The 18790-nt window shown below is 43.2% G+C and overlaps 1 protein-coding gene across 1 annotated transcript in view; it reads left to right on the top strand.

Moving 5' to 3' along the window:
* Window positions 1-8221: 8221 nt before the first annotated feature.
* LOC132385325 (collagen alpha-1(I) chain-like) overlaps window positions 8222-18790 on the top strand; it is a 100134-nt gene continuing 89565 nt past the window's right edge. The window contains exon 1 of the mRNA XM_059957339.1: window positions 8222-8283. The gene's annotated coding sequence lies outside the window, so the exon portion shown is untranslated. The remainder of the gene's footprint in view (window positions 8284-18790) is intronic.

The raw sequence follows: 18790 nt of genomic DNA, 5'->3' as shown, positions 1-18790 counted from the left end.
AGGGATAAAATTTAGATCCACCTACATTTGAGGCTCATGATTTGTTCTCATTTCTCTACAGTTTAGCCATTTCTCCTATCTAGTAATTATTCTCACATGGCTGAAGCTGTCTCTGTATGTTCTCCTTAATTATTTTGACAGATTAATCCGCTGATATTTGGTCTGCTGGGCCTCTGATCCTCAGTTTGACAGTATTTCTACTAGTTAGTTGCTGAGTGTACAGTACTTATGCTGTTAATTGGTGTGGGAATCGCAAGAGCTGAACATTTGCTGAAGCTCTTCATAGGTGGGCTGAGCTTCAAGACCACAGACATCCGGCAGAGCCACTTTGATCAATGGGGTTGCCTGACGGACTGCAAGTTCTCTACAGTGAACTCTGCATTAAAAGCCTCCAGCTGGCTGAAAATGTATTATCAAATTGCATAATATGTGACTATACCAACCCTGAGCTTGCAGAGAGACTTAGGCCAGTTAGAAGAGTGGGCTGAACGATGACAGATGGAGTTTAATGCTGATAAGTGTGAGGTGCTACAGTTTGGTAGGAATAATCCAAATAGAACATACAGGGTAAATGGTAGGGCATTGAGGAATGCAGTAAAACAGTGATCTAGGAATAATGGTGCAGAGTTCCCTGAAGGTGGAATCTCATGTGGATAGGGTGGTGAAGAAAGCTTTTGGTATGCTGGTCTTTATAAATCAGGGCATTGAGTATAGGAGTTGGGATGTAATGTTAAAATTGGACAAGGCATTGAATTTGGAGTATTGTGTACAGTTCTGGTCACCAAATAATAGGAAAGATGTCAACAAAATAGAGAGAGTACAGAGATTTACTAGAATGTTACCTGGGTTTCAGCACCTAAGTTACAGAGAAAGGTTGAACAAGTTCTTTGGAGCGTAGAAAGTTGAGGGGGGACTTGATAGAGGTATTTAAAATTATGAGAGGGATAGACAGAGTTGACGTGGATAGGCTTTTTCCATTGAGAGTAGTGGAGATTCAAATGAGGATATGAGTTGAGAGTTAGTGGGCAAAAGTTTAAGGGTAACACGAGGGGGAATTTCTTTACTCAGAGAGTGGTAGCTGTGTGGAACGAGCTTCCAGTAGAAGTGGTAGAGGCAGGTTCGGTATTGTCATTTAAAGTAAAATTGGATAGGTATATGGACAGGAAAGGAATGGGGGGTTATGGGCTGAGTACAGGTTGGTGGGACTAGGTGAGAGTAAGCGTTCAGCACGGACTAGAAGGGCCGAGATGGCCTGTTTCCAGATGGCTGTAATTGTTATATGGTTATAAGTGTGTGTACATATTTACTAATTTGAGTGTTCAAGTACAAAAGAAGGAAGGACTGAGGACATAGAGGTGTAATCGTACTTTGTTAACAATAACATACAAGCAGTTCCTGGGTTATGTACGAGTTCCGTTCCTGAGTCTGTCTTTAATAATAATAATTGTGTTGCCTTTATGGCAGTTATTTACTTTATAACATTTTCGCTTAGTAGTTCATTTGTTAGTATTTTCTAGTTAGAATTAGAAGTGTTTAAAGTATATTCATTGCATGTAAAATATATCGGCATGCGATGACGTCACATCCGGTCTCGCCGCGTGTTGTGGGAAAATACCGGTTTGAGATCAACGCGAGGGTGGGGGGGGCTCACCAAGAGGCAGACCGAGCAGAAGTTGTTTTGCAAGCATGAGAAATCACAGTGAGAGCAATGCTTTTTCACCATATGTTAATGTGAAGAGTGAACAGTAAATGGTTAATCTTACTGCGACCTTGTTTCATTGACCGTGGTTTATCTCGGCGTTTAATTTGGCGTTTTATTACACCCGAGCGAGAACGTTACAATAATGGTAATAATAAAAATAACTACTTATGGTTGCAGCCATGTCTTGCATACTGGAAGGAGCATTTGTGAGGTAACATGATGGACCTGGTGCAAGAGAGTCAGGTTTTAATTCTGCTGCTGGGGGGGTGGATTTACTACTGGAGTAAATTTCTTTGAATAGGCTTTAAGGGAGGCTTGTTCAGGGCTTTTCTTTTCTCATCATAAATGGCTTTGTAGCAGCTGAGGCCCTTGGTTACTGCACGGTAAACTTTGGTGAACCTCTTTGTATTAGGATCTTGCTCCTCTAACTTTGCCATCCCTGCTTCAATGAGACGAAAAGATTCAGCTTTTATATCTTTTTCATCACAAACTTTTTCGGTTCCGGTGTTCCTAGGTCACAGTCTTCTTTTTTTTTCTCAAACGCTCTCATCTGCTGCTCTAGTTCTGTAAGGTCTTCATTGGTCAGTTCTCTGGCATGGGTCGAGCAACTCTACAACATCATTTTCACTGATGTCTAACTGCTGTTGATTACCAATATCAACCGCAGTTTGCCTGGCTTTGGCAATGTCATCTACTGTAAATCCCTGCACAAGCATGCACAAACTGGGGGCACAATTTAAACCACACTCTTTATATTTGACTGCTTCACTTAATCCCAAGAATCAGCAATATTTTTTATGACATCATAGATGTTATAATCCCTCCAGAACTCCCTTAAGATCATCATATCATCTTGGTTAACCCTGACTGCTTGTGAGAAGGTCCACCATAAATAATAGGCCGTAAAGGAGGCTATGACTTCCTGATCCATTGGCTGAAGTAGCGATGTGGTATTGGGGGGGTAAAAATATGACTTTTACATCGGGGTGGTCATCTAAAGTGCTTGGTTGTCCAGGTGCGTTGTCAAGCTCAAGGAGAATCTTGAAAGGAATTATCTTGGCCAAGCAATAACGTTAGCCTATCCTTCGATGCCTCATGCCCTGGTGCACTTTTTTCATCTTTCGAAATATAGGTCCGTTCAGGCATTTTTTTTCCAAAATAAGTCAATCTTGTCTACATTAAATATTTGGTCTGGCAAATAATCTCCCTCCTCAAAATTTTTTTTAAACATTTCAGGAAAATCACTCGCAGCACTTAAATAGGCACTCATTGCTTCACCTTGCACTTTAATATTATGTAAATTTGCCCTCACTTTGAAACGATTGAACCAACCCCTAAACGCAACAAATTCTTCATCACAGTCACCTTCACTTGCTGTACGTTCAACTTTTAAATCATTGAAACGGCTTCAAGCCTTTTCTTGCAGTAAAGTAAGGCTAATAGGAATATTACGCTGATTTTGATCGTCTAACCAAATTATCAATAGCTTTTCCATTTCAATAATCAAAGCACTGCATTGCTAGTAATAATTGTAGCTTTCATTGACATTGCGCCTTTCACATGTTTTATTATTCTCACTTTATCCTTTAAGATTGTTCCGATCGCTTTATGATTTCCACCTTATTTTTAATTGTGATCAGTATCGTTTTCTGTGATGCATCACCAGCACTTGCATCGGATTTATGCTTTGAAGACATGGTCATAAGGGTAATTAAGAGAAAATTTTAAGCTAAGTACAAAGTTACACGCTCAGCACAGTGTTAACAGCAATGTGATCTAGCTTAAAATGGCGGGACGGCCTTCCACGAGATGATAAACTGCTGAAGCTGAATAATGTTTCCATGAGCGTCACAATGTAGTGCGTGTGTTGGTTATTATGAACCATTGTATTTAACTCGGATTTTCAATATAGTAGGCTTTATGGCAGGCTGTTCGTATGTACGAGTTGTCTGTAAGTCGAACATTCGTAACTTGGGGACTGCCTGTATGGGTTCAGGACAGTACGATGATACTGACACCCAGGAATTTAAAGTTACTGTCCTTCTCCACCTCTGATCCTCAGATGATTGCTGGCTTATGGGGCTCTTGAATCATTTGCTGAAGATCAAGTGTTAAATCTTTCTATTGTTGGCACTAATCTCTTGCTACCTTAAATTCTTTACAAGCACATGGTATGGATACTGTTTTCCTAGAACAGTATTCAATGGTGGGGAGGGTTTTACCTGTGATATACTGAGCCATGTACACTACTTTTTGTAAGATTTTACATTAACTGCATTAGTTGTATTATATTCATATCGGGCTGTGATGCAGACAATCAATATACTTCCATGGACTCTTGGCAAAGTTTTTGATTACATGCTAAATCTGCTATAAGAAGGTAGAGTCATAAGGAACTACAAAACTTCAAATACTGATCATACAGAATCAAAATTCCTTAAAAGCGTCACAGGTAGATAGGGTCGTAAAGAGAGCTTTTGATACATTGGCCTTTATAAATCAAAGTATTGAGTATAAAAGTTGGAATGTTATGGTAAGTTTGTATAATGCATTAGTGAGGCTGAATTTGGAGTATTGTTTGCAGTTTTGGTCACCAAATTACAGGAAGGATATTAATAAGGTTGAAAGAGTGCAGAGAAGGTTTACAAGGATGTTGCCGGGACTTGAGAAACTGAGTTACAGAGAAAGGTTGAACAGGTTAGGACTTTATTCCCTGGAGTGTAGGAGAATGAGGAGAGATTTGATAGAGGTGTATAAAATTATGATGGGTATAGATAGAGTGAATGCAAGCAAGCTTTTTCCACTGAGGCTAGGGGAGTAAAAAAAACCAGAAGACATGGGTTAAGGGTGAAGGGGGAAAAGTTTAAAGGGAACATGGGGGGGGGGGGCTTCTTCACACAGAGAGTGCTGGGAGTGTGAAATGAGCTGCCAGATGAAGTGGTGAATGGGGGCTCCCTTATAACGTTTAAAAAAAACTTGGACAGGTACTTGGATGAGAGGGGTATGGAGGGATATGGGCCAGGTGCAGGTCAATGGGACTAGGCAGAAAAATGGTTCAGCACAGCCAAGAAGGGCCAAAGGGCCTGTTTCTGTGCTATAATGTTCTATTACTCTACGAGTTTTTGATACTTTATTTCCTGACAGGGAATGAGGGATTCAGACACAAAATGGTCAAGGGTGTTTGGATTTGTCACTTATTCGTGTCTTGCAGAAGTGGATGGGGCAATGGGTGTTAGGCCACATAAAGTTGATGGTCTTGTTGTGGAGCCAAAAGATGCAGTGTCCAGAGAGGTGAGTTGACTTGTTCTTCAGGTGTTGGTGTGTGAGATTGACATCTGTTCCCTGTACTAACATTCCCATCTGAATTAGTGTCAGAATCTAGATCATTATCAACATGATAGCTGTATAAATAGTATGGCTGCAAGACAGTGGGTTGTAGTGCAAAACTGCAGAAGAAGATTGGCTAGGTAGAGTTCACATTATAATGGTGGGAGGGGGAGAAGCTGCTCCTAAACCTGAGTATCGGTCTTCGGGCTCCTTTAGCTCCCCCCAGAAAGTAGTAACACGATGGTGATATGTCACAGTGTTTAGTGATTAATGTAATGTGGTGTTTCCTGCTAGGATTCTACTTGACCTGGAGCATATTTGACTGTGAACATCTTTGTTGGTGGCTTCAAAGAGGATACAGAGGAACATCACCTCCAGGACTACTTTGAGAAGTTTGGCAAGATTGAGGTCACTGAAGTGATGACAATCTGGCAAAGTGCAAAGAAGAGGGGGTCTGCCTTCATCACTTTTGATGACCGTGATGCAGTTGACAAGATTGTTGGGAAGCAGCAGGAGGGAATGTACAGAAATCTGGATTGGGATAAGGTTATGACTGGATTTTTAACACAAATGTTTTATTGTTGGTTATAGTTAAAAAATATCGCACAGTCAGTGGGTGCAACTGTGAAGTAAGGAAGGAGATGCAAAACTGGCATGAATCAGAGGGGTAAGCTACAGTGGCATGCAAAAGTTTAGGCTCCCCTGGTCAAAATTTCTGTTACTGTGAATAGTTAAGTGAACAGAAGATGAACTGATCTCCAAAACTCATAAAGTTAAAGATGAAACATTTTTTTCAACATTTTAAGCAAGATTAGTGTATTATTTTTGTTTTGTACAATTTTAGAGTGAAAAAATGAAAGGAGCACCATGTAAAAGTTTGGGCACCCCAACAGATTTGAGCTCTCAGATAACTTTTACCAAGGTCTCTGTCCTTAATTAGCTTGTTAGGGCTATGGCTTGTTCACAGTCATTGTTAGGAAAGGCCAGGTGATGCAAATTTCAAAGCTTTATAAATACCCTGACTCCTCAAACCTTGTCCCAACAATCAGCAGCCGTGGGCTCCTCTAAGCAGCTGCCTAGCACTCTGAAAATTAAAATAAATGATGCTCACAAAGCAGGAGAATATAGTCTATAAGGAGATAGCAAAGCACTTTCAGGTAACTGTTTCCTCAGTTTGTAACGTAATTAAGAAATGACAGTTAACAGGAATGGTGGAGGTCAAGTTCAGGTTTGGAAGACCAAGAAAGCTTTCTGAGAGAACTGCTCGTAGGATTGCTAGAAAGGGAAATCAAAACCCCCGTTTGACTGAAAAAGACCTTCAGGAAGATTTAGCAGACTCTGGAGCGGTGGTGCAAACTTGAGGAAATCTGCAGATGCTGGAAATTCAAACAACACACACAAAATGCTGGTGGGACACAGCAGGCCAGGCAGCATCTACAGGGAGAAGCGCTGTCGACGTTTTGGGCCGAGACCTTTCGTCAGGACTAACTGATAGTAAGTAGTGGGAGGAGGGGGAAATGCAAAATGATAGGAGAAGACCGGAGGGGGTGGGATGAAGCTAAGAGCTAGAAAGGTGATTGGCGAAAGGGATACTGAGCTGGAGAAGGGAAAGGATCATGGGACGGGAGGCCTCGGGAGAAAGAAAGGGGGAGAGTGGTGGTGCACTGTTCTACTGTGCAGCGACACCTGCACAAGTATGACCTTCATGGAAGAGTCATCAGAAAACCTTTCCTGCGTCCTCACCACAAAATTCAGTGACAGAAGGAACATCTGAACATTTCGGAAGCATTCTGGAAACAAGTCCTGTGGACTGATGAAGTTAAAATAGAACTTCTTGGCCGCAATGAGCAAAGGTATGTTTGGAGAAAAAAGGGTGCAGAGTTTCATGAAAAGAACAACTCTTCAACTGTGAAGCACGGGGGTGAATTGATCACGTGTTGCAGCCAGTGGCACGTGAGATATTTCACTGGTAGAGGGAAGAATGAATTAAATACCAGCAAATTCTGTAAGCCAACATCACACCGTCTGTAAAAAAGCTGAAGATGAAAAGAGGATGGCTTCTACAACAGGATAATGATCCTAAACACACCTCAAAATCCACAATGGACTACCTTGAGGCACAAGCTGAAGGTTTTGCCATGACCCTCACAGTCCCCCGACCTAAACACCATCGAACATCTGTGGATGCAAAAGAACAGTGCATGCAAGAAGGCCCAAGAATCTCACAGATCTAGAAGCCTTTTGCAAGGAAGAATGGGTGAAAATCCCCCAAACAAGAACTGAAAGATTCTTAGCTAGCTACAGAAAGTGTTTACAAGCTGTGATACTTGCCAAAGGGTGTGTGACCATGCAGGGTGCCCAAACCTTGCTTCAGACCCTTTTTAAAGAGCAAACACAAGGATATCTGCAGATGCTGGAAATTCAAACAACAACACACACAAAATGCTGGTGGAATACAGCAGGCCAGGCAGCATCTGTAGGGAGAAGCGCTATCGACGTTTCGGGCCGAGACTGTCAGGACTAACTAACAGGAAAGATAGTAAGAGATTTGAAAGTAGTTAATGCCCCTCCTCCCCTTCTTACCCCATCCCTGACATATTTAGTTGTTTGCCTGTTCTCCATCTCCCTCTGGTGTTCCCCCCCCCCCCCCCTTCTTTCTCCCGAGGCCTCCCATCCCATGATCCTTTCCCTTCTCCAGCTCTGTATCACTTTCGCCAATCACCTTTCCAGTTCTCAGCTTCATCCCACCCTCTCCGGTCTTCTCCTATCATTTTGCAATTCCCCCTCCCCCCACTACTTTCAAATCTCTTACTATCTTTCCTTTCGGTTAGTCCTGATGAAGGGTCTCGGCCCGAAGCGTCGACAGTGATTCTCCCTCTAGGTGCTGCCTGGTCTGCTGTGTTCCACCAGCATTTTGTGTGTGTTGTTGTTCAGACCCTTTTCCTTTTTTGTTATTTTGAAACTGTAAAAGATGGAAATAAAAAGTAATCTTGCTTAAAATATTAAAGAAATGTGTCATCTGTAACTTTATGCCTTTTTGGAAATCAGGTCATCTTTTACTCGCTTAGCTATTCACAGTAACAGAAATTTTGACCAGGGGTGCCCAAACTTTTGCATGCCACTGTATACTGTTTATTTTTTTTAATATTTTAGTCTGCATGCATGACCGATCTTTTGCTCTGATCAAAATAGGACAAGACAGGACACTGGATGGAATCAGCAGCAGCGGAAATAACAAGCTACACTGAGATCAAGTAAGTATTTAAACTTGAACTCTTTTCCACAATTCCCTCCATGTGTGGGCTCTGGATAATTACAAACATGCTATGCTATTGGTGAAATTATATTGCAGATGTAGTAGCAATATTTGAAGGGTTTAGACAGTAATATAGAGAGGGTTAGAAACATAGAAAACCTACAGCACAATACAGGCACTTCGGCCCACAAAGCTGTGCTGAATGTATCCTTACCTTAGTTATTACCTAGGGTTACCCACAGTTCTCTTTTTCTAGGAGTCTCCTCGAAGACCCTATCGTATCCACCTCCACCACTGTTGCCAGCAGCCCATTCCACACACTCACCATTCACTGTGTAAAAAACTTATCCCTGGCATTCCCTCTCTACCTGCTTCTAAGCACCTTTAAACTGTGTTCTTGTGACATTTCAGCCCTGGGAAAAAGCCTCTGACTGTCCACACGATCAATGCCTGTCATCACCTTATACACCTCTATCAGGTCACCTCTCATCCTCTGTCACTTCAAGGACAAAAGGCCAAGTTCACTCAACCTATTCTCCTAAGACATGCTCCCCAATCCAGGTAAATCTCCCCTGTACCCTTTCTATGGTTTCCACATCCTTCCTGTAGTGAGGTGATCAGAACTGAGTAGAACTCTAGCAAGTGGGGTCTGACCAAGATTTTATATAGTTGCAAAATTACCTCTCGGCTCCTAAATTACACAATTGATGAAGGCCAGTGCACCATAATGAAGGCCAGTGACTCTCTTAATCACAGTCAACTTGTGCAGTAACTTAGAGTGTCCTATGGACTTGGACCCCAAAATCCCTCTGATCATCCTCACTGCCAGAAGTCTTATCATTAATAATATATTCTTCCACCACTTTTGATCTACCAAAATGAACCACTTCACACTTAACTGGGTTGAACTACATCTACCACCGTCAGCCCAGTTTTGCATCCTATCATTATCCGTTATAACCTCCGACAGCCCTCCACACTGTCCACAACACCTCCAATCTTTGTATCATTAGCAAATTTACTAAGCCATTCCTCTGCTTCTTCATGTAGGTCATTTATAAAAATCATGAAGAGTTTGGGTCCTAGAACAGATCAATACACAAAATTTTGAAGGAACAACATTCAATAGTGCATTCAATATTTTGTGCTGAGACCCTTCTTCAGGTGTAGGATCTTAACCCAAAATGTTGATTGTTTCTCCCCACCCCCACATTTTATGTGCATTGATTTTGATTTACAGAATCTGCAGACTGTCATATTAATGATTATCTTCACTGTCTAATGCAGAGACAAACAAATTTTGCAACCTGAGAAAGAGAACATTACATGCATGCTAATCTGAGATTTGGATAGATGGTAACTGTGATAATAACATATGTTTTAAAATATACAATGTCGTACAAAGTACTCAATATACTTTTCAACTTTCTAGGATCCTTTCAGTAATAATAAAATAATGAAAACGTGAATAAACATGACATTTACAACAATATCAACAATATCACTCAAGATTATCAACACATGACAAATTTTCAATAACTACAAATTTTGGCACAGCTCTCAGAAAGGTTTGCCATCCCTGATAGAGTAGGAATTGGGTGATTTGAGTTTATGTGAGATTCAGAGGTTTCATAATACCTGGGATGCTGTGTATGTTAAGAGTCATTCACGGCATGTGAACACAAGCAGTGCTGTCCATGGGCCAAGTACAGTGGGTTGGACTGGTGCCATCTGATATTCAGCCTCCAGGTTCTACGGGTTCTCATTTTTTTTCAACAGATGAATGCTGCTGGGCACCTGATAAATTGACATCTGTAAACCTGGATACATTCCTTCTCTTTTCCATAGAGAGTGTTCACACATTTGATACTGTGTATTGTAGTATCAAGCTTTTTTTGTGGATGTTATTCTTCAGTTATAACAAAATATAACTTTAATTGTACTCCTTGCTGATGTGTGCTCTATCCACGGGTTTGGGGCGTGGGTGTGGAAAGGCCACTGATGCTGAATCTGGAAGACTTAAATTAATAAGGAGATGACCATAAGATTCATTTTCTTGTGGGCATACACTATAATGCACCAGCTGGTCATTCAACCAGAGTGCAAAAGTCTACAAAAAGATAAAAATAAACAGTAAGTATTAATAACATGAGATGAAAGTGAGTCCATTGATTATGGCATCATCTTTAGGATGGAGCAAAAGAAGCTATTCCCTTTGGTTCAAGACACTGATTATTGAGAGGCTTCTGAATCTGGTTGTGTGAGTTGTAAGACTTCTGGTCCTTTGATCTGATGATCTGGATGGTGGGTTTTCTGATGATAGATGCTGCTTTCCTGTGACAGTACTCTGGCTGTGCTCAATGCGGAGTGTTTACCCATGATAAAGTGGTGCATATCCACACTGATGAACACCAGTCAATATTCATCACTGAGCATATATAGGTTAGTAAAAGTTTTAGGTTTAATTGCAATATTTTGAAAAATGTAGAGATGCCATTGCTCTTCCATAGAATGGTCCACTGATCATTCAGACAGAACATGATTATTGTATATTTTCTTTGCACTCTTACAAATTAACATACATCTTTCCTATGTTAGTGAACAAAACTTCACACAACGATTCAAATTATGCAACACCAGTGTTACATATAACTTCAACATAACGTTTCATTTCCGTTACTAATTCTATGTTCCAAGCCTACACCAATATTTGTCCTCCTCTTTTCTTGTGTAATATCGACGACTGCATCGGCGCTGCTTCCTGCACGCATACTGAGCTCGTTGACTTCATTAACTTCGCCTCCAACTTTCACCCTGCCCTCAAATTCACCTGGTCTATTTCTGACACCTCCCTCCCCTTTCTAGATTTTTCTGTTTCTATCTCTGGAGACAGCCTATCCACCGACGTCTACTACAAACCTACTAACTCCCACAGCTACCCAGACTATTCCTCCTCCCACCTTGTCTCCTGCAAAAATGCTATTCCTTTCTCTCAATTCCTCCGCCTCCGCTGCATCTGCTCTCAGGATGAGGCCTTTCATTCCAGGACAAAGGAGATGTCTTCCTTTTTTAAAGAAAAGGGCATCCCTTCATCCACTATCAACTCCGCCCTCCATCACGTCTCCCAAATTTCATGCAAATTTCACCCCATCCAGCTCACCAGGGATAGAGTCCCCTTGGTCCTCACCTATAACCCTACCAGCCTACAGGTCCAACGTATAATCCTCTGTAACTTCCACCACCTCCTACGTGATCCCACCACCAACCACATCTTCCCCTCCCCTCCACTCTCGGCTTTCCGCAGGGATCGCTCCCTATGCGTCTCCCTTGTCCATTTGTCCCCCCCATCCCCCCCACTGACCTCTCTCCAGGCACTCATCCCTACACCTGCCCCCACACTTCTTCACTCACCACCATCCCAGGCCCCAGACAGTCCTTTCAGGTGAGGCACCACTTCACCTGCGAGTCAACTGGGGTGATGTACTGTATCTGGTGCTCCCGATGGGGTGATGTACTGTATCTGGTGCTCCCGATGTGGCCATGTATATATTGGTGAGACTCGCCGCAGATTGGGAGACGTTTCTGCTGAACACCGGCACTCAGTCCTCCAGCAGTGGCAGGATCTCCCTGTGGTCTATTCCATTGACCACTCCCACCCTGATATGTCTATAAATGGCCTCCTCTACCGTCAAGATAAGGTCACATGCAGGTCGATGGAGCAATACCTTATCTCCCACCTAGGTAGCCTCCTACCTGCCGGCATTAACATCTAACTCTCTGACCTCCGTTGATACCCCTGCCCCCACCCTTACCCCATCCCTATCTATAATTTTAGTCTGGTTCTCTTTCTCTGACTTTTCCCCCCCCCCCACTATAATCTCCCCCCAGCCCTACCTTTCTTTCTCTTCTATTTTCCATAATTCTCCACCTTCCCCCAGCCCATTTCCCTCCAGCCTATCACTTCCCAGCTCTCTACTTCATCCCTGCCCCCACTTCTTATTCCCCCCTCGACCATCCCATGTTACTTCACTCCTGATGAAGGGTTTCAGCCCGAAACGTCGTCACTACCTCCTCCCATAGATGCTGACTGGCCTGCTGAGTTCTGCTGGCATTTTGTGTTTTTTATCCATTACTAAATACTTAGATTTATGAAGATCTATGTGTCAAAAGCTTTCTTTTTAAACCCATCCACTTGTGACAACACTTTTAATGAATTATGGACCTGTATTCCCAGATCCACTTGTTCCGTCACACTTCTCAATGCCCAACCAATCACTGTGTAAGATCTAGTTTGGTTGGTCCTGCTGAAGTGCAATATTTCACATTTCTCTGTATTTCCATCTGCTATTTCTTCACCCATTTTTCCAGCTGGTCTAGATCCTTCTGCAAGTCATGATACTCTTTCTTGCTGTCTGCAGCACACACATTCTCAGGATCATTTACAAACTTGCTGATCCTGTTAACCACACTATTGTCTAGATTATTGATAAAGATGATAAACAACAAAGGACCCAGCACTGTTCCCTGTGACACATAACACTAGTCACAGACCTCCAGTCAGAAAGGAAACTATCTATTGCCACTGTCAGGCTACTCCCACATAGACCATAAGACCATAGCACCATTAAATATGAGAGCAGAATTAGGGAATTTGCCCTATCAAATCTGCTGCATCATTTCATGATGGCTGATCCAGTTTTCCTCTCAGCCCTGTCTTCTCCCATTATCCCTTCCTGTCCCGACCAATCAATAATCATATCGACCTCTGCCTTAAATATACATGTCAAAGAATTCCACAGATTCTTCATCTCTCTTTTAACAGGATTGTAGCGGTGTGCTACACGCAGTGCTGAAATAACGACATGTAGTCGATGAGCTGCAGTTGCAAAAGAGATTTATTTGAACTTTGAAGCCTCGCTTTAAAGCCTTCCTGATCCCGACCTCCCCGGGCGGGAATGCTGTAGGGGGCACATATTCATAGTCCCGTCCTGTGCGTGGGCTTTTCCCCTTGCTGGTGAAGTAGACGGTGCCCTCTTTGGAACAGGCCTCAGTGCCGGCACGCGCCACTTTGTGAGACGGTTCGAGTGCGCTGGGAAGTGGGTCGCCACATAACTCCCCCCCCCACCTCCCCCCCCCAGAACCGGCGATACACTCCCCAATGTCTTTAGTCTTGGTCGAACTCTGTTTGGGAGGTCTGCCTCTGCGCCGCGGTGCCTGAATCTCGACCACGTGGGCCGGTTTGAGTCGGTCCACCGTGAAAACCTCCTCTTCCCCCCCCAATGTCCAACATGAATGTGGACCCGTTGTTTCTGATCACCGTAAACGGCTCCTCGTAGGGCCGCTGTAGTGGTGCCCGATGTCCGCCCCGTCTTACAAAAACGAACTTGGTTTAGCAGGTCTGGGTATGCAGGTCGGGTTCTGCCCATGCTGCGAAGTGGGCATGGCCGCTGTGAACTGCGGTGCCAGAACCGATGGGAAATCCACCAGGACCCTGGTGAAGTCGTTGTCGGACAGCGTGATGGAGCCGAGGTGAGGGGCTGGCAACTGGGCTGCACCCAGGGAGAACGTCTGAAAGGTCTCGGCGTGGACCAGTCTCTTCCTGGGCAGGTCGACCAGTAGGCTGTGAGCCCGCAAAAAATCCGCACCCAGGAGCGGTTGGGCTACGGCGGCCAGTGTGAAGTCCCACGTGAACCAGCTGGAGCCGAACTGTAGCCGCACCGTATGGGTGCCATAGGACCTTACTGTGCTGCCGTTCGCGGCCCTCAGGGTGGGACCCGGTGCCCTGCTGCGGGTGTTGTAACTTGTCGGAGGTAAGACGCTGATCTCGGCTCCGGTGTCGACCAAAATGTGGCGTCCCGACCGCTTGTCTCAGACATACAGGAGACTATCCCGATGGCCAGCCGCGTTTCCCAGGAACTTGCAGGGCGGGCTACAGCGGCGGGCTTCTGTGCCCCACCGCTGGCAGTAGAAGCACCATTGTTCGTTGGTCTCCCCACCCCTGTGGGGTTAGCGGGCTCTGTGGCCGGGCCTGGTCTGGTTTGTTGCTGGGAGCGTGGCTGGGAGATCTGTGCGACGGACGCCCCACTCTCCTTGGCTTTCCACAGCACATCTGCCTGGGCCGTCACCTTCCGGGGGGTCGCTGAAATCCGCATCGGACAGCAGCAGGTGTATGTCCTCGGGCAGCTGCTCCAGGAACGCCTGCTCAAACATGAGGCAGGGCTTGTGACCTCCAGCCAGGGACAGCATCTCGTTTATCAAAGCCGACGGTGGCCTGTCTCCCAAACCATCCAGGTGCAGTAAGCGGGCAGCTCACTTGCGCCGTGAGAGTCTGAAAGTCCTTATGAGCAGGGCTTTGAATTCAGTGTATTTGCCATCCGCTGGGGGAGATTGTATGAACTCCTCAACCTGGGCGGCTGTCTCCTGGTCGAGGGAGCTCACCACGTAGTAGTAACGTGTGGCATCCGAGGTTATCTGCGGAACGTGGAATTGGGCTTCTGCTTGCTGGAACCATAGGTGAGGTCACAGCGTCCAGAAGCTTGGCAGTTCTAACAAAACTGCATGAACAGATGTGGCGTCGTTCATCTCCGGTCCAGATATCGTTTGGGCCGTCGGGGTCACCAATTGTAGCGGTGTGCTACACACAGTGCTGAAATAACGACATGGAGTCGATGAGCTGCAGTTGCAAAATAGATTTATTCGAACTTCGTGGCCTTGCTTTAAAGCCCTCCTGATCCCGCCCTCCCCGGGCGGGAATGCTGTAGGGGGTGTGTATTCACAGTCCCGTCTCGCGTGTGGGCTTTTCCCCTTGCTGGTGAAGCAGACTTGGCGCCCTTTTTGCGACCGGCCTCAATGCCGGCGCACGCCACTTTGTGAGCCAGTTCGAGTGCGCTGGGAAGTGGGTCGCCACAGGATGTTCCTTTATTATGAGGCAGTGAACTCTGATCTTAGACTCTCCCACCATAGGATACATCCTCCACATCTACTCTTAACAAGGCCTTTCAAACATTCTGCTTATCTCCAGTGAATACATGCCTAGAGCCATTAAACATTCTTTATACATTAATGTGATTTTTTTCATTAATGAGGTGATTCTTGTGAAGCACCTCTGGACCTTCTCCAATGCCAGAAAATCCTTTCTTTGATAAGGAGCTGAAATCATCTCACAGTACTCCAGCATTGCATCAAATCTTCTCAAAATGAATGCAGACATTGCTTTTGTCTGCTTTCCTGTAGTGGTATTCACATGCCACTCAGTTAGACCCTTCTATATGGTAGGAGTTCACATAGTACAAGAAGCATTATCAGTGAAGTTAAATGCTCTGCACTAAACCTCAATATCAAACACAACATGGTTTTGTAGGTGATTGATCATCTATTAATTGATGCTACGTACCAAGTGAGGTTCCCAGCAAGACCGAATTTACAATAAGTGTGTTCTTATTTATATATTCATAGACTTATTAAACTACTCTGCCTGTCCTAGTTGCTAACTGAGCTGAGAACTGGTCAGTGTTCCTAGGAAAGGCCATCAGGCTACATACAATGTTGTTATCTGTAGGCTACTGTCTTGGAAGTAATATAGACACAACCTAGGTCAGAGAAAGAAAATAAGACTTGAAGTCCAAACAAAATAATAAATAAACAAACAAACAAACAGGAAAATTGAGCAAATATCTGCAATACCAACATCTACTTACCCAATAAACACCTGTGAGTCATTTGATTTCACTAAACTGGGGTACTTTCAGAGATGGCCCAAATGTTTTGAAAGATTTAGGGGTCCAAGCAATCTCACTCTGGCCTGATCAGAGCATTAAGTAAGCACACTGATATAACTGCATGAGGTGACAAAGCAGATGACGTCCTGAGTGCATGAGGTTGACAGATGATCAGGAAAAAGGAGTACAAAATAGTCCATGATAAAGTCAAATAATATTTCACAGGAAAGTGAAATGGATATATATGAGGATAAAAAGGTGCAGTCAGAAAGTGGTGACAATAGAGCTCAGCTCAAACAAAACAGACAAGTGAAACAAAGCAAACATGAGGAAATCTGCAGATGCTGGAAATTCAAACAACACACACAAAATGCTGGTGGAACACAGCAGGCCAGGCAGCATCTATAGGGAGAAGCACTGTCGACGTTTCGGGCCAAGACCCTTCGTCAGGACTAACTGACAGGAAAGATAGTAAGACATTTGAAAGTAGGAGGGGGAGGGGGAAATGCGAAATAATAGGAGAAGACCGGAGGGGGTGGGATGAAGCTAAGAGCGGAAATGTGATTGACAAGAGGGATACAGAGCTGGAGAAGGGAAAGGATCAAACACAACATGGTCTTTCCTCAGGAGAAAGAAAGGGGGAGGGGCGCACCAGAGGGAGATGGAGATGGCAGAGAGAGAAAGAAAGAAAAAGGGGAGGGGGAGAAAACTAAATATATCAGGGATGGGGTAAGAAGGGGAGGAGGGGCATTAACTTCTGTTGTCAAGACCAAGAATAAACCAGATGAATGTACTACCTGGAAAATAAATAGTTGCAATCTTGTTCTTAGTTCAAAGATTTTTCTTATTTAAAAATTGTTAATAGTCAAAATCATAAAAATTATACAGTACAGAAATAACATCATGATCACTCCATGTTGATCATCTTTATCAATAATCCACTAATTCTAAACTAAGATATTTTATTCTCCCTACTTACCGATCAACTGCTTCCCAGAATATAAGTCACTTAGACACAGTAAGAGCAATTTACAGTGTTCAGTTACACTGGACAACAAATTTTTTCAGAAGTGTTGCTTCCTCAGAATCATGTTTGTTTATGATAGACCGCTTCAAGATGAACAGAAATATAATTTCAGACTACTTGTAACGTAGGAAACTAGAGAAACAACAAAGTAACTTTTATTGAATATAAAGTGTTTAATTGCATAATGGTGCTGATACTTTGCAATAGTTCAACTAGTTAAAAATATTTTGTTAATGATTTTCATTTGTACTCAGTGTCTGAGGCTTCTCACCTTAGTGTCCAACAATAATTCGCCAGCATTGATGAATTCCAGTTGCCCTGATATCTTTTCTCCATGTCCTGGTGAAACCTTTTACTATACTCATTAATGACAGCACCAAAATTTTCAGGGAAGAAGACTAAATGGGAATGCAGAAAATGAATCTGTTAGTGAATAGCCTTCTGTGGTTGCCCAAGCATGCCTGGACAAGATAGGAAACTTTCCAGTTTACATTGTAGGCAACATTTTAATTGACTTGAATTATAAATTGAAATAATAAATATGTGATTTCAAAAAATGGTGCATGATAGGGAAATTTCATGGTGATCTTCATGATCAGTAGCTCAAAAAGCACAAGATACAGCTGAAGGTATTCAGGAAACAATATCTTTGTTGTCCAGTGTTACAGTACCAATCTGCAATCTGTAATGTGAAAGGAAATCAGATAATGTATAAACAGTTTACTGATAATACTCAAGGTTAAAAGTGAACACAGGTGTGGCTGTGCAGTTAAATGTGACTGCAACAGGAAATAATCTACAACATTTTTTATAAACCTTACAGTTCCTACGGCTATCTTGACCATATCTCTTCCTATACTGTCCCCTGTAAAAATAATATTCCTTTGTTTCGATTCTTTTGTCTCCACTGGATCTGTCCTGTTGGTCAAAATGAATGACAATCTACAAATCAGTGAATTTGAGGACAGTGGAAGCAATTGTCTTTGTTCTTGCCTGGTGCTTGGGGATTGAGGCTCTCATTCTGTGAAGACACTCTGTTCTCCATTTTGTGAGTTTGAAGTGTCTGGCTTGATCAATGTTTTAAAGAAGACACAGTGATACTTCAGGTAATCTGCTGGACTAGAGATAATTTACAAATAAGAAGTTATTTGTGAGATGTTCTTTGGTTAAATCTAACATGCAACTCTGTGAATGTCGGGGTTAGTGCCTGTCCAGTGTGATTCGTGCTTGTTGATTGAGAAAAAAGAGCTATAAATTAACTGTCATTTGATGGGAAGAGGCCAATAATAGACGCTGGCTTGAAGTAGAGCCAATAAGACGGTGTTATTGTGGCCAATGACACTGGAATGCGATATTGAATTGATAAGGAATGGATATAAAAGTGGATGTTTTGTGTGTGCTGGTAGTGGTAACTTCGAGAAATAACCATTGCAGATACAAGCGTGAGCAACCCTGCGTTAAACACGTGGCAAGTGAATCAGCAAAAAACTGATGCCAAGTGATTTAAGTTAGAACAGGAAATCAGAATGCACCAAAAAAGTTAGAAACCCTCAAGTGAGATGTTATAGATTGCAAATACAAAGAAGCAACACACAGAAAATGCTGGAGGAATTCAGCAGGCCATGTAATATCAAGGAAAACAGTATATTTGATATTTCAGGCCAAAAGCCAAGGACCCAGAAGTACAGATTTGGTGTATATGAACCAGTTTGAGCTGAAATGTGAGAAATTGGTAAACTGGAAGAAGAAGCCAATTTTTC

This window comes from Hypanus sabinus, chromosome Y, assembly GCF_030144855.1.
Source record: "Hypanus sabinus isolate sHypSab1 chromosome Y, sHypSab1.hap1, whole genome shotgun sequence".
Classification (NCBI taxonomy): domain Eukaryota; kingdom Metazoa; phylum Chordata; class Chondrichthyes; order Myliobatiformes; family Dasyatidae; genus Hypanus; species Hypanus sabinus.
Note: the sequence above shows the minus strand (reverse complement) of the source record. Positions and strands in the feature narration are given on the sequence as shown.